Genomic DNA, 13,781 nt, shown 5'->3' with positions numbered 1-13,781 from the left:
AAGATGTGTGTGTGTGTGTGTGTGTGTGTGTGTGTGTGTGTATACTTAGCATACTTAGTACATAGTAAGAGCTCAATAACCATAACTTCTATTATTAAAAAAAAGAAAGGAGACCAGCTTTTATTGAATACCTACTATACGCCAGGAATTGCACTAAGCACTTTCACATCTCCTCATTTCCTCCCATAGCAACTCTATAAAGTAACTAGTTAGAATACTTAAATGGCCTACCCCAAAAACAAGCAGCTAATCTGTAGAAGATCCTAGGTTTAAAATCAGGACTTTATTTCATGATAGGATACTTCATGTCCTGTGATTCAGGGTTTGATACACAGGAAGAAAACGAATAATACATAATTATTTTAGAAATCGATGTCTCTGGGAGCTAATGAGCTGTCAGGGTTCTTCTTCAATTAGAGATGATCTAAGTATCCATGGTTGGCATCCTGCCCACCTATATTAGTAAGGGAAGGTTTGCTGCGGAAGAAATAACTCCCAGATTTCAGTGGCTTTTCACAATATTTTACTGTGCTCACATTAAGTCCAATCAGTGTTGGTGGATGGGTGGGGATGGAGCTTCCACATTTAGGCACGGAGGATTCTTCCTTCTTGTCAGTCCTGTCCTGGAGTCCTTTGTTGATTTCCCGGCCTACAGCTGGAAAATAAGTGAAAAGAATGAGTATGGTACATTTGGACTACTTACGGACCAGTCTTGGAGATGGACATACTTCTGCCCATATGCCTAATCGCCAGAACTTGGCTACCTACAAAGGAGAATGAAACAATAGTTTCGCTCAATGCACAGGAAGGAAAGAGCTTGTATGACTTGAGAATTCATGCCACAGTTTATCCTCCTGGCCACTAAATATTACCTTCACTCTTTCTCCCATGTATAGGACCCAGCCTTCTTCTGAAGGCAGATGACTCCAAGTCTTAGCCAGATGCTGCATCCAGCTCAAAGTGCAGCATCTGTGGGAAATGTATGTCCTTATCAGGCTTGGATGTGGGGCCGCTGCTGAATTTTGAAGTGCAGTAATAACTTATCAGTTTCCCACTCTTCACTCCTCTACTTCACCCTCCTCCCCCAACAATGCTCAAGGAATATGGGAAAGGGCAGAATAAGAGACACAGAGCAGTCATAGGTCTACTTCTGAAATCCTCCTGGCCAGGTACTTGGTCAGCCCCAGAATCTGTGTTCAGGAAGAAACTCCCCTCTCTGTCATTCTCTGTGACTCCTGCTCTACCCACTGGGAGTTTTATCTTCTCTATTTTCCTCCATGGCACAGGGCACATATCTGAAGGGGGCACAGGGGGTACAATCTCCTTGGGAACTCTACAGCTTTCACAACCTGCTTCCTGCTCATACAAGTTTGGGGGCCTAAGAATTGTTTTAAGCTGTAAACAAACAGAAGCCTTGTTAGAGCAAAATTATTAGTTCAGCAATATAACTTCCTGAAAGACTGAATAGGCTTCTGATCTATTTGCCTTTTCTAATCAGTACCATGCAAGAGCAATCATGCTCAAGTTGTTTCCTAGACATAATTCTCAAGCCTGATTTCATTTTCTTTTTCACCTCTATGCATCCCTCTCTCAACTTCCTGGCAGCTAACTTGAGGTTCTTTCACTGAAACAATAGGTTTGAATGCCAAGGTGGTCTCCTTACTCTGCTCTTCACTGTGACAACACTCTGGTGTGTTTAGCAAGAGTTTTAATGGGTCTTTGCAGTTCAGGACCTTTTCCAGTCTTTTCTCTTACAATTTGGATTTTAGAAGCAGCTGGATTTCCAAACTTGTAAGACTTTTTATTTTTAGACTTTCTTTATTGTTTTTAATCTATGCATGAAAAACACTTATTTCTTGTCTGAGCTCCTGTGCTGAAGGCATTTAAGAGTAAGCAGCAACCCACTGTTACTCTACTTCTTTCCAACCACTTTCTTTATAGCTTTAGGCTTAAAGGCATGTGCTCATTTCCTTCAGTTATTGCAGATGACACTTACATGAAATATTTGGCTAGAGAATAGCAAGACTCTCTAACTGCAGCTTGCTCTTTTTATTTCCACACTGTCTGAGATCTGACTACTGAAACAACAGCACACATCTTGGGCTTTCACTAAGCATTCTACTTGATTCCTATATTTGATAGAGAAAATTAACTACTGGAACTGATAACCTCAAAATATCTGTGGTTACACATTAAAAGTTTATTTCTTCTTCATCTAAAGTGTAATTGGCAGCAGGAGTATGGTAGGGATCCTGTCTGCACAGGCACTCAGAAACCCAGTTTCCTCTTTTCTTGTGACTCTATCATTGCCTAGGCCTCTGGTCCACTGGTGGATTGATTGTCTGTATCAGGACTCAGGCTGCCTAGACATGAATCAAATCATTCACATTCCTTTGTCCAGAAAGCATCAACAGCCAGATTTAATTGCAAGGCAAGATGGAAAATGTAGTCTAGCCGTATGCCTGAAAATAAGAGAAAATAAGTTTGCTAAAAAGCAAGGCTGTCTCCACCACACTATCTCTGTCCCAGGCGCTGAGATGCCATCAGCTGTAGCATTCGACAGTACCTGAGATGGAGTTCAGCATGGTGCAAGAAGTGTCCCTCTCTTGATGAACACATGTCAGTGCCCTTGAAATAACAGACTAATTCCCCTCCCCCGCCAGATTTTATATTGAATAAAATCCATAAATATTTGAAGGTTAATAAATGCAAGATATACTGTCATTTTTTTTCAGCATTCAACAATGGTTCCAGTCTTATTCTGCAGAAATAAATATGATTGGTCTATCTTTATAGAGAGAAGCTGACTCTGGAAATAGCTCCTTCCAAAGTTTCTCCTAGAAAACACCCTCTGCACATACAAAAAGTTCCTTTTTGTTTTCTCCATACCAGAATGTTTTACCTAAAAGTCATTATTATCCCCTTGTTCTTACAGATGTAAGATCCTAAATAAAGTAAAATCAGAAATATTATAGTCCATTATCCCTAGAAGATGATTTTAAGCAGACTACATAAAATTCAAGTTAGGTGACTAAATCCACATACTGGGATCCACTTCTGCAGATAAGGCTTGATTTTAAAAACACCCAAGATGACCTTAATCTTGACCATTGTTCTGTTCTGGGGTATCACTACTCAAAAAGACTATGTTGGCCTTGTCTGTCCGAATTTTAAGTTAGTACCTTTGGATTCACTGTAAACAAAATTTGAGATCTCTTGCTATGAGAGCTTAGAGGCACAAGGGTTTTTTGCCTGGTATTTCTTGGAGTCAGGCAGGAGGGCCCTCTCCCTCCTTTTATCTGGTCGAATAACTAAATGGCTCTTTTTTCTGCTCTCATCTATTGCATTAGCCTGTGAGTTATCTGATAGTTAAATAATTAAGGCAAACTTTACAAATTCCAAAAAAAAAAAAAAAAAAAGAGAGAGACTAAAAGGCTCTTTGTGGTGCTGGGTTGTTTTGAAAAAAATAGACTTTCAAGGTTTGGGGTTCTCTTCATGTGAGAGTACAAAGGAAGGACATATAAGATGCTAACACACTGGAGCCAAGCTATAAACTTGGGGAGCTTTGCTCATGGCACAGAGAAGGAAAGAGGGAAATGGCTGTGTTTAGAAGAAACTGTTCCTTTCTTATCCAGTGCCATACGAGGGCCCATGCTGAGCTGACAGGATGTTGATGTTTAGGCACCAGTGAACCAGGAACGATGGGGCAGGGGTATACATGGTCCTTGTCCCCAGTTGGTTCCAGGAGAGAAAGAGGTTGGTCTCTGATCCTGTAGAATGAGAGTGTCAGAGATGCCCTCCTATGTTTTGTTTCTCTGGCATGGAAATGGTGTATAAGCAGTGGCAGTTTTGAACATTTCTTGTGGGGTCAGGGAATAGTCTTCCTTGCTGTTTTCCACTGCTTCTCTTTTTAAGAGTAGGAAGGACATTAGATACTAAGTCAAATGAGCTGAATGCTTATTCTGACTCTGCGTTTAGTTAGCTTTGTGACCTCAGACAGTTCATTCAACATCTCTGTGAATTTTCTCTTCTATAAAATGAAGAGAAGGAATCAAGAAATTTAAGGGATCCTTGAAACTCTCATATTATTATAAAGGCGATCTCCGCTGCCTCCAAGAAATCCTGACTGTCTGGAACAATAGACTACTCTGTGAGGAATCATTTCTTAGTGAAATGCTTTAGTACATGTTTAAAGATGATAATTTAAAGGAAGGAGCCCTGGGATTGTCAGTGGGCTTTTTGTAGAGGCAAGGGATAGGTCTCTTGACTTCTTTAACCAGGAAGTTAAAAGGTTATGTAATCTACATTGGAGGGCAATTGGAAAATTTCCTGATGACCTGCAGAATAATATGCCTCTTTTCCAGTATTCCAGAGAACATGGGGAGCGCAGTCAGGGGCAATGCCTGTGATGTGAGGTGGCAAGATTGCTTTCAGAGCACCAGCTACAGCTATTTGATCCGTCACCCTCCTACCTCTTGAAAAGTGTTAAAACTCCAGGCTATCTTTTCTTCCACTCAGTAAGTAATGTTTCAAAGAGAACTGAAGAATGTCTATTAGCTCTCAAGTATCTGAGGCTGACTTAAAGGTGAAACGTACCCAGAACCCAGTGGCAGACATGAGAATGGTGCACAGGGAGTTCTGAACAGAAACCTGACGTAGCACCTAGGTACATGTTTACAAGTGTGGAGCACATTCATTGCTGCCTGGATCTCAGCCAAAAGGCCAAGTGACTGTGGAGCATTTTGACATTGAAAAACTATGTTTTTAATGTCATTTTTAAGCTTTTAAACAGAGACTACATCGATAAAGTTTCTCCACTGAATATTTGCAGATGGTTATGAGTGGAGTGAGTCTGGGTTTCAGCCAGTTTTTTGGCAAGGTCTTCTGTGTTACCTGCAAGACTAGATGCAGTGTTGTGGGCCAGCAAGGATGTAGGCAGGTAATTTAGTAACTGATTGAATTAGACCAAAATGATTAATTAATACATCAATGTTAATCTAGTTTCTTTGCCACAGAGTTTTTTTTAACTTTGACACTGTCCAGTTTATAATTTTTATTAATTACTTGGGTGAGAACATCAAATGGCAAACTGAAAATTTGAGTCAAATCCATTGAGATTAAATTTCGCAGAGGTAAGTGCAAAGCCCTACACTTGGCCAAGATCAGGATATTAGCTGCCTAAGAACTGCATAAAGGAGGCATCATTTAACAGCAGGATGTTAAACACTTTAACATCCTGTTAGAGTGAGTTGTAAGCTCAGTTTCAATCAGCAGTTTGATATGACTGCCAAAAAGGCTAATGAAATTCAGGACAACACTAACAGAACCTCTGCTGTGCGCTGGACAGAGCATACTTGAGGAGGAGTAGACTGTTTAAGGGCCCCAGATTGAATGACAGAAGCTGGCAAACTGGGAATGCATGTGGACATGCAGAAGGAATCGAGGGGATTTATGTCACATAAGGAAAAGACAGGGGTGGATAATTCTCTCACTAAATCTGCAGCGTTCATTTTGGAAGAGCAGTTTCAGACTTAGTCTTGGTGGCTCCAGAGTGCAGGACTAAAGCTAATAAGAAAAAGACACAGTGTGATAGTTCACAGCCCAGCTTATAGGAGAATTGCCTAATAATCTACCTAAAAATTAAATGCACTAGCCTAGGAGGTAGTGAATTTCCCATATATCTACATGGCCAAGCAGAAACAAGCAATTACAATGCAAACAAAAATTGATGACTGCTTCATGATCAAATCGTAGAAGGAAACTTAAGCATCATGTAGATGATAATGTCTGATCTTAGCATACAGCCGTCAGTGGCTAAGCTATAAGAGCTGCAGAGAAGCTTATAGATAGCATCGTCTTGGACAAAATCAGCCTTGACTTTGTTTCAGCTTTTTGGATAACGTTTGAAGAGGATTATATTGGCTAATGAGATGAGGCTGATGAAACCTTTAAAGGTTTTAGGAGAGTTTAAACTACTGCTAGGACATACGAAGAGCTCTGGAATAAGAATTAGGAAGCAGAAGTGTGATTTTTGGTGTCAGAATTAATCTTCGGGAGTTACTAGGCAGGTTGCTATGACTCAAGTGTCCTTAACTATAGAATGAGATTCAACTTTTATTTATTCTTAGAGACTCTGAATTGCATGTTGGGCTTCTAATAGCCCCAGGGCAGAGATACAGTAACTTATAAAAACACTCCGTGGGCCTGTGGTGTGTATTACTAAAGAGGAGTTCCTTCTGAGCTCAGATTTCTTTGTTGAACAGATCTCTGTATGAATACAAATAATCATTAGGGAGACAGCTGGCTGCTGCTGTGTATCTCCGATAAAACACTCTTTTCACATTCCTGTCTTTTCTTCCTGGGAATTTTGCCAGAAGGGCTAAGAGCAAGTGTTTGGGTAAGCAAGTGGGGTCTGCTATCTGCTTCTGTAAGGTCCATTGGGATATATTGATTCTCCTACATTTGTAGCATCAGGGATGAACAAACATTTAACAGACCAGGATAGACAGACTATGCAGGGCCAGATCTCCTGAGCTGACTTTGTTGATAGGGAGGCCAATGTTGTTGATTAAAGTGGCAAGGCCATTTGCATCATCAAGAGTTGAAGATTTCTGGGACTCCTGCCTATTGAGGTTGTTGGTAGGAACAGACTTCAGAGAGGAAGATCTGGGAAAGCAGTTTGTCCTTCTCTGTTCTTATGCCAAACCTACCTGGGAGACTTAGCTATTTCCATAATTTCAGCTATCACATATAAACAACTGACCTTCACCTCTATGCCCTTGACCTATGTTTTAGATCTATATGACCAAATTTCTATTTGACAACTTTATCTGAATCTCACACAGGAAACTCAAACTCAACATATTCAAAGATGAACTCATGATTGCTCTAAAATTATTCCTGCTTTTGCATTTTATTTACAAGTGAATGGCAGCAAAGTTCACCAAGTCATTCCAGAAAGAATCTTTTTTTTTTTTAAATTTTATTCACTCACTGATCTGAAATATATTTGTTTTACTGCATACTCTGTACCAGGCAATGTTTGCTTCTTGTCTGTATAGCTAAAAAACGAAATCCCTGTCCTCTATAGAGTGCATTTTAGTGGGAAGATATTGACTTTGAGTGTGGCAAGAATAATGATAAAAATCAAAATGAGCACACTAATAACAGAATTCCAAGCAATAATAAGATCTATAAAGAACAAGGAATAGAATAGAGGGTGGAAGTTTGAGGACAGTCAGAAGCTACTCTAGCCAGGGTGATCAGGGAAGGAAGTTAAGGAGCTGACATTTAAGTAAATTATGAAAATCTGCTGCTATAGGATGATTTGAAGAAACAATAAATGCAAAGTTTCTACATATATGTGTGCAAATTATGTATGTGTGTATATATGTACATTTTACACATAATTGTATATATTATTCATGTCTGTATATATTATACATATCTGTGTATATATGCAGATATATACATAAATACGTATTATGTACAGTATACATATTTTATACCTATGTATGTATATATGTATGTGTGTGTAAATGTATGTTTCTATATATGTATATATGTGTGTGTGTATATATATAAATTTCTTGTCCAAAACAAGAGTTCAAAAGTACAATATAAAGGATTAAATAATACAAAAACCTATACAGGGTTAAGTAAATGAATACCCATATAAATGGAAAAAGATGAAGGTAAACCAACAGTGATTTATATTCAAAAGTAAAAATAGCAATAATTTCAAACTATGCCCAACTCAAGACCACACTGGTGACACGTTCACTAATGCAAGAGTCCTTTCTGAAAAGTGCTAGCAGTTTGATCAGTGTCACATGCACCTGAAGAGAAAATTTGTAGTTTTACCAAGCACTTGCAGCTACCAGTTTTCTCAACAATCACTGAATTGAGAATTGTTGGTGAAGCCAAGGCACCTGATAATTTTAAATTTAGAATGTTTGTAGATGTGAAAAAACAGATTACTAGGAAACCAAATCCAGAAGCACACCAAAAAGCGAATCTACCATAATCAAGTAGGCTTTATCTTTGAGATGCAAGCTTGGTTCAACATATGCAAATCAGTTAATATGATTCATCACATAAACAGAACTAAAAACAATTATATGATCATGTCAATAGACTCAAGAAAGGCTTTTGATAAAATTCAGCATCTCTTTATATTAAAAACTCTCAACACACTCATTGAAGGAACATACTTCAAAATAATAAGAGCCATCTGTGAAAAACCCACAGCCAATATCAAACTAAATGGGCAAAAGCTGGAAGCATACCCTTTGAAAACCAGAACAAGACAAGACTCTCGCCTCTCTGAACACCCATATTCAACATAGTACTGGAATTCCTGTCTAGAGCAATCAGGCAAGACGAAGAAATAAAAGGTATCCAAATAAGAGAGGAAGTCAAACTATCCCTGTGTGGAGATGATATGATTCTATACCAGAAAACCCCGTGGTCTCTGCCCCAAAGCTCCTTGATCTGATAAACTTAGTAAAGTGTCAGGAAGCAAAATCAGTGTACAAAAATCAGTAGGACTCCTATACACCAGCAACATCCAAGCTGAATGCAAATCAAGAATGCAGTCCCATTCACAATAGCCACAAAAGGAGTAAAATATCTAGGAATACAGCTAATCAATCAGGAGAATGAAAGATCTCTAAAACAAGAATGGCAAAACACTGTTCAAATAAATCAGAGATGACATAAACAAATGGAAAAAGATTCCATGCTCACAGATAGGAAGAATCAACATTGTTAAAATGGCAATGCTGCCCTAGGCAATTTATAGCTTTGGTGCTATTCCCACCAAATTACAAATGCCATTCTTCACAGAATTTTAAAAAAAAACCTATGTTAAGATTCATATGAAACCCAAAAAAGAGCCCCACTAACTAAAGCAATCTTAAGTAAAAAGAAGAAAGCAGGAGGCATCACATTATCCTACTTCAAACTATACTGCAAGGCTGCAGTCACAAAAGAGCATGGTACTAGTACAAAAACAGACACACAGACCAATGTAACAGAAGAGAGAGCCCAGAAATAATTCCACGTACTGATAGGAATCTGATCTTTGACACATGAGAACAAAAACAAGCAATGGGGAAAGGATTTCCTATTTAATAAAGAGTGCTGGAATAACTAGCTAGCTATATACAGAAGATTGAAACTTCTTACACCATATACCAAAATCAGCACAAGATGGATTAAAGACATAAATGTAAAACCTGAAACTCTAAAGGCCCTGGAAGATAATCTAGGAAACACAATTCTGGACATAGGGCCTGGTAAAAATTTCATGACAAAGATGTCAAAAGCAAATACAATGAAAACAAAAACTGATGAATGGGACCTAACTAAACCAAAGAGCTTCTGCACAGCAAAAGGAATTATCAACAGAGTAAACATGCAACCTACAGTATAGGAGAAAATGTTTGCAATTTATGCATCTGACAAAGGCAAAATATCCAGAATCTATAAGGAGCTTAAACAAAATAAGAAGCAAAAAAACAAACCCATAAAAAGTGGGCAAAGGACATGAATGGACACTTTTCAAAAGAAGACACACACATGGCCAACAAGCATATGAAAAAAATGCTCGACATCACTAATCGTCAGGAGAAATGCAAACCAAAACTATAATGAGATACCATCTCACAGCAGTCAGAATGATTATGATTAAAAAGTCAAAAAATAGCAGTTCCTGGTGAGGTTGCAGAGAACAGGGAACATTTATACACTGTTGGTTGGAATGTAAATTAGTTCAGCCAAAAGCAGTTTGGTGATTTCTCAAAGAACTCAAAACAGAATTGCCATTCAAACCAGAAATCCCACTATTGGCTATATATCCAAGGGAATATAATGTTCTACCATAAACACATGTGCACATATATGTTCTTTGCAGCACTATTCACAATAGCAAAGACATGCAATCAAACTAAATGCCTATTGACAGTAGGCTGAATAAAGAAACTGTGGTACATACTGCATGGAATACTAAGCAGTCATAAGAAGAATGAGGTCATGTCCTTTGCACCAACATAGATGGAGTTGGAGGTCATAATCCTAAGCGAACTAACACAAGAATAGAAAACAAATACCACATTTTCGCTTATAAAGTTGGAGCTAAACATTGAGTACATATGCATTCAAAGAAGGGAACAGGGGACACCTGCTCAATGGTGAAGGATGGGAGGAAGGTGAGGATTGAAGAAAACTACGTATCAGGTATTATGCTTATTATCTGGGTGATGAAATAACACGTATACCAAACCCTCATGACATTCAGTTACCTATATAACAAAACTGCACGTGTACCCCTGAACCTAAAACAAAAGTTTTTAAAAATTTTAGCATGTTTAAAAATTTAATTATTATTAACACAATTGAGTTTCAAGTAAATCTTGGTATTATGCAAAAATGAATGTCTTTAAGTTATGAACTACATGTTTCTTGAGCAAAATTCCAGTACTATGTTGAAAGACAGAAAAATGTACATAAATGACTGTATATGAAGATGGAAAGAAATTACTCTCAGTTAAGACTTTAGGATGTCTCAGAGGATGATGAGATAAATTTCATCTGGAGGAAATAAGAAACAACTTCAGAAAAGACATGACCTCTGAAGCACTGGAATTTGAACATGGAGAACTAGAAGGAGGGCCTTCCAGTAGTGTGAAGCCATGAGAAATGGAGGTAGAACAGGGGTGTGGTAGCCATTGGCCTTTCATGTATATTTTGACTCTCCCTTCCTGCCAGGCACGTGGTAGGATTATACATAGCTTCTCACTTGACATTTGTTATGACAACATGGCTCGTTTTGATCAATGAAATATGAACAGAAAGGATGTATGTTATTTCTGGGCAGAATGAGCACACACATCACCAAATTGCCTGACCTGTCACAGTGCTTATGGAAACATGAGTCAAGATGGAGCTTCCAACAACCTGGGTCACTATGCATTTAAACGGGCAGGATCCTTCCACCCCTAAGAAGCTTATGAAAAACATTCCTTTTGTGTGTGTGTGAAGCAACTGAGATATTGGACTATTTGGTAATACAGCATACACTAGTTCATCCTAATACAAGAATTGTGTACAGTTCAGTCTGGCAGAAGCTTCAAATACAGGAAAGGCAGTGGTGGGAGAGGAGCGACAGATACATAATTATACAATTAGGGAAAAATGTGAGAAGTATCATAATCAAGGTTAACATTCTCAGTATACAAAGATGTATATAGATCAATAAGAGAAAGCCTTAGACCACAGTAGGCAACTGGAAAAAGAATAGGCACAGAGGCTGACAAAATAAATAAGCATATAAAATAAACATTATTGGTAATTAATGAAATTCAAATGTAAAGAATGAGATGGTACTATCCGACTTTAAATTTGGCAAAAATATTTTTAAAAAATAGAATCCTCTCGTGTTTTCTGATGGAAATAAAAACTACAGAAATTTTTGGGAAGCAACTTGGTAATATGCATGAATGACCTTAAATTTATTTTAACCAAGTAATACCTCTTTAAGAAACATTTTCTTTTTCACTAATTCTCTTTTAATTTAATGTTTCTGAAACCAACCAGACATGGTGTGACCAAATAAGGGTATTTATTGAAAAGATACTAGTGAATCTGGGGCTATACAAGGAATGGTAAAAATCCAAGCTTTGGGCAGGGCAGGAACCAGGGCAGCTTTGGTGATCTTATCAGCAGGATCATCCTTCCTCTGGAATGTTGCCAGTATGTGACTTGGCTAGAAATAACTCTCAGTCTCTATGTCTGTCAGGTTAAAATGCCAAATTCCAAAACTAAATAGACTAGTTTGGGTCTGGCATACAACACTGCACCCACTAGGTATGGTTAGAAAGGCAGGATTCCACAGCTTGAACATAAATATAGGAAACACCTGTGGGAGGAGCAGGTGGCTCCCAGAGAAGAGACATTTAACAGGCCACTTGATATGTATCTTAAGGAAATGATCAGAAGTGGGAACAAAGGTTTCTGTGTAAGAGGTTCATCCTAGCGTTATTTATAACAGCAGAGAAAAAGAAACCCGAAGGTCCAGGGGGATGTTGTTTACATAAATTACTATTATTTCCAGTTAAAGCTTGTATTCATGAAGAATTCAGTGTTATGAGAAAAGTGCACATAAAATTTAAAATTTGTTGTGATTTAAGCGAATTATCTGCAATGGTCATGAATGACTTTTATAATCAGAAATTTCAACTATTTTAAAGAAGACAGGCTTAGCAGAGGCAGTTATTCAGTAGTACTTGAAATTCCAGAGTTAATCATTCTGTGTTTATATTTTGTTTCTGTCACTTATTAGCCGAGCAGTCTTGGTCACATGAATTGGCCTCTTTCAGGCTGAGTTTTTGTATCAGAACGATGGAGAAATAATAATTCTTACCGCCTTGGGCTTTGTGAGCATTATCTGTACGTAAAACACTTAGCCTGCTGATGTGTCTAACATCTGATGAAAGGTAGCTATTGTTGTAATATCTGAGGAGCACAGAAAAGGAACAACTAATCCTACTTGGAAGAGGACGAGAATATGATATTTTAACTAGATCTTCGTTGATGTATACTTATTTCTTGAAATAGGGTGCTACTATAAATTTGATCTTTTTGAAAAAGAAGTTGGAGATTAAGTCAAATCTGTTAATATAAACATTCTCATAATGTATAGCTAGCTCTTCTTCACTTTAAGTATGTACCAGTCTTCTGACCAGTTTCAATAAAGAGTCAGTGCCACCTCCAGCCTCTGGTGCAGACGAGCTGTTAGCTTTTCTCTTTAGCACAAAAGTGACCTAGAAGCTGTACAAAACAGTGTTGTAATGGGGCCGGGGCTGGTAGGGGTGTGCGGTCCTGCAGATTCTGCCTTCATGTTTCCCTTCTTGACTCTCCCTCCCTGTCTGAAGCTAAAATTGAAAATAGAGTTTAGAATCTGAAGCTTTCTTACAACCCTCTTTTCTTTCCAATAGGCAAATCATTCTCATCCATTTTCCACATAAGCCTTACTATCTTGCTTGACTGAAGTTTTTCTGACCCTCAAGGTACTGCAGATCATTTGTACATAATGGGAAAAGCAGTGCCATTTTATTGACAATAAAGGCCCAAAGCATAAAAACACAGTGCCACTTAGCAATATCTGTTTTTTAAAAAACCCTAGCACAAATCTTTCGTGTATGCTGAAATTAAAAGAGCTTATTCTTTCATGCATTTCTGACTTTGTATCTTCACACAACCACCCTTTTGCTTTTCCTTAAAATATGTACTAAGTGTACATTTAAGTGCAATGGATCACTCAGTACAGGCCAGGAGAGAGCTGATTTTGACTGGCCATCCCATGCTCTTCCCTTCTAAGACTTCAAATCAAAGCTGTGATAATGGCCTTAGAAATCATCTTGCGTAAACGTTTCCATTTTGCAGGTGTGAAAACAGACCCAGATATGCTGAGATTTAGATGCCAGAAGACATTAAGGCCTTACGGTTAGAATTACAGCCAGGTCTTCAGGAATTTATTTAACTCCTAAATTCTTATTTATTTCATCACTCTCACTGTCTTAAGAGTAAAAAGCCGCTGAACTGTACCTGTTGGGATAGCTAATTTTCATCTTGGAGATTTCCTATTGTCCAAGTAAACTATGAGATGGGACAAAAGTAATTTACCTCACTCCACATGCCATTTCTCCTCTATACCTCTAAGACCACCTGGGAGTTTTCTTTAAAAATACCAACATCAGGTCTTATTCTAGGCCTATTAG

General features: G+C 38.2%; 1 long non-coding RNA gene across 2 annotated transcripts in view; it reads right to left on the bottom strand.

The window, feature by feature from the left end:
* Positions 1-263: 263 nt before the first annotated feature.
* Positions 264-13,781, bottom strand: part of LOC108317398 — a 320,387-nt gene continuing 306,869 nt past the window's right edge. Inside the window, exon 3 of one of the 2 annotated variants that reach the window (XR_005203292.1) lies at positions 264-655. This is a non-coding gene — a long non-coding RNA (uncharacterized LOC108317398). Of the gene's footprint in view, positions 656-1,870; positions 2,463-13,781 lie in introns of those variants that run through there. The other variant, XR_005203293.1, reaches the window with a different exon arrangement.

This window comes from Cebus imitator, unplaced genomic scaffold (genome assembly GCF_001604975.1).
Source record: "Cebus imitator isolate Cc_AM_T3 unplaced genomic scaffold, Cebus_imitator-1.0 Scaffold201, whole genome shotgun sequence".
Lineage (NCBI taxonomy): Eukaryota > Metazoa > Chordata > Mammalia > Primates > Cebidae > Cebus > Cebus imitator.
The sequence above is the reverse complement of the archived record's forward strand: the minus strand, read 5'-3'. Positions and strand labels throughout refer to the sequence as shown.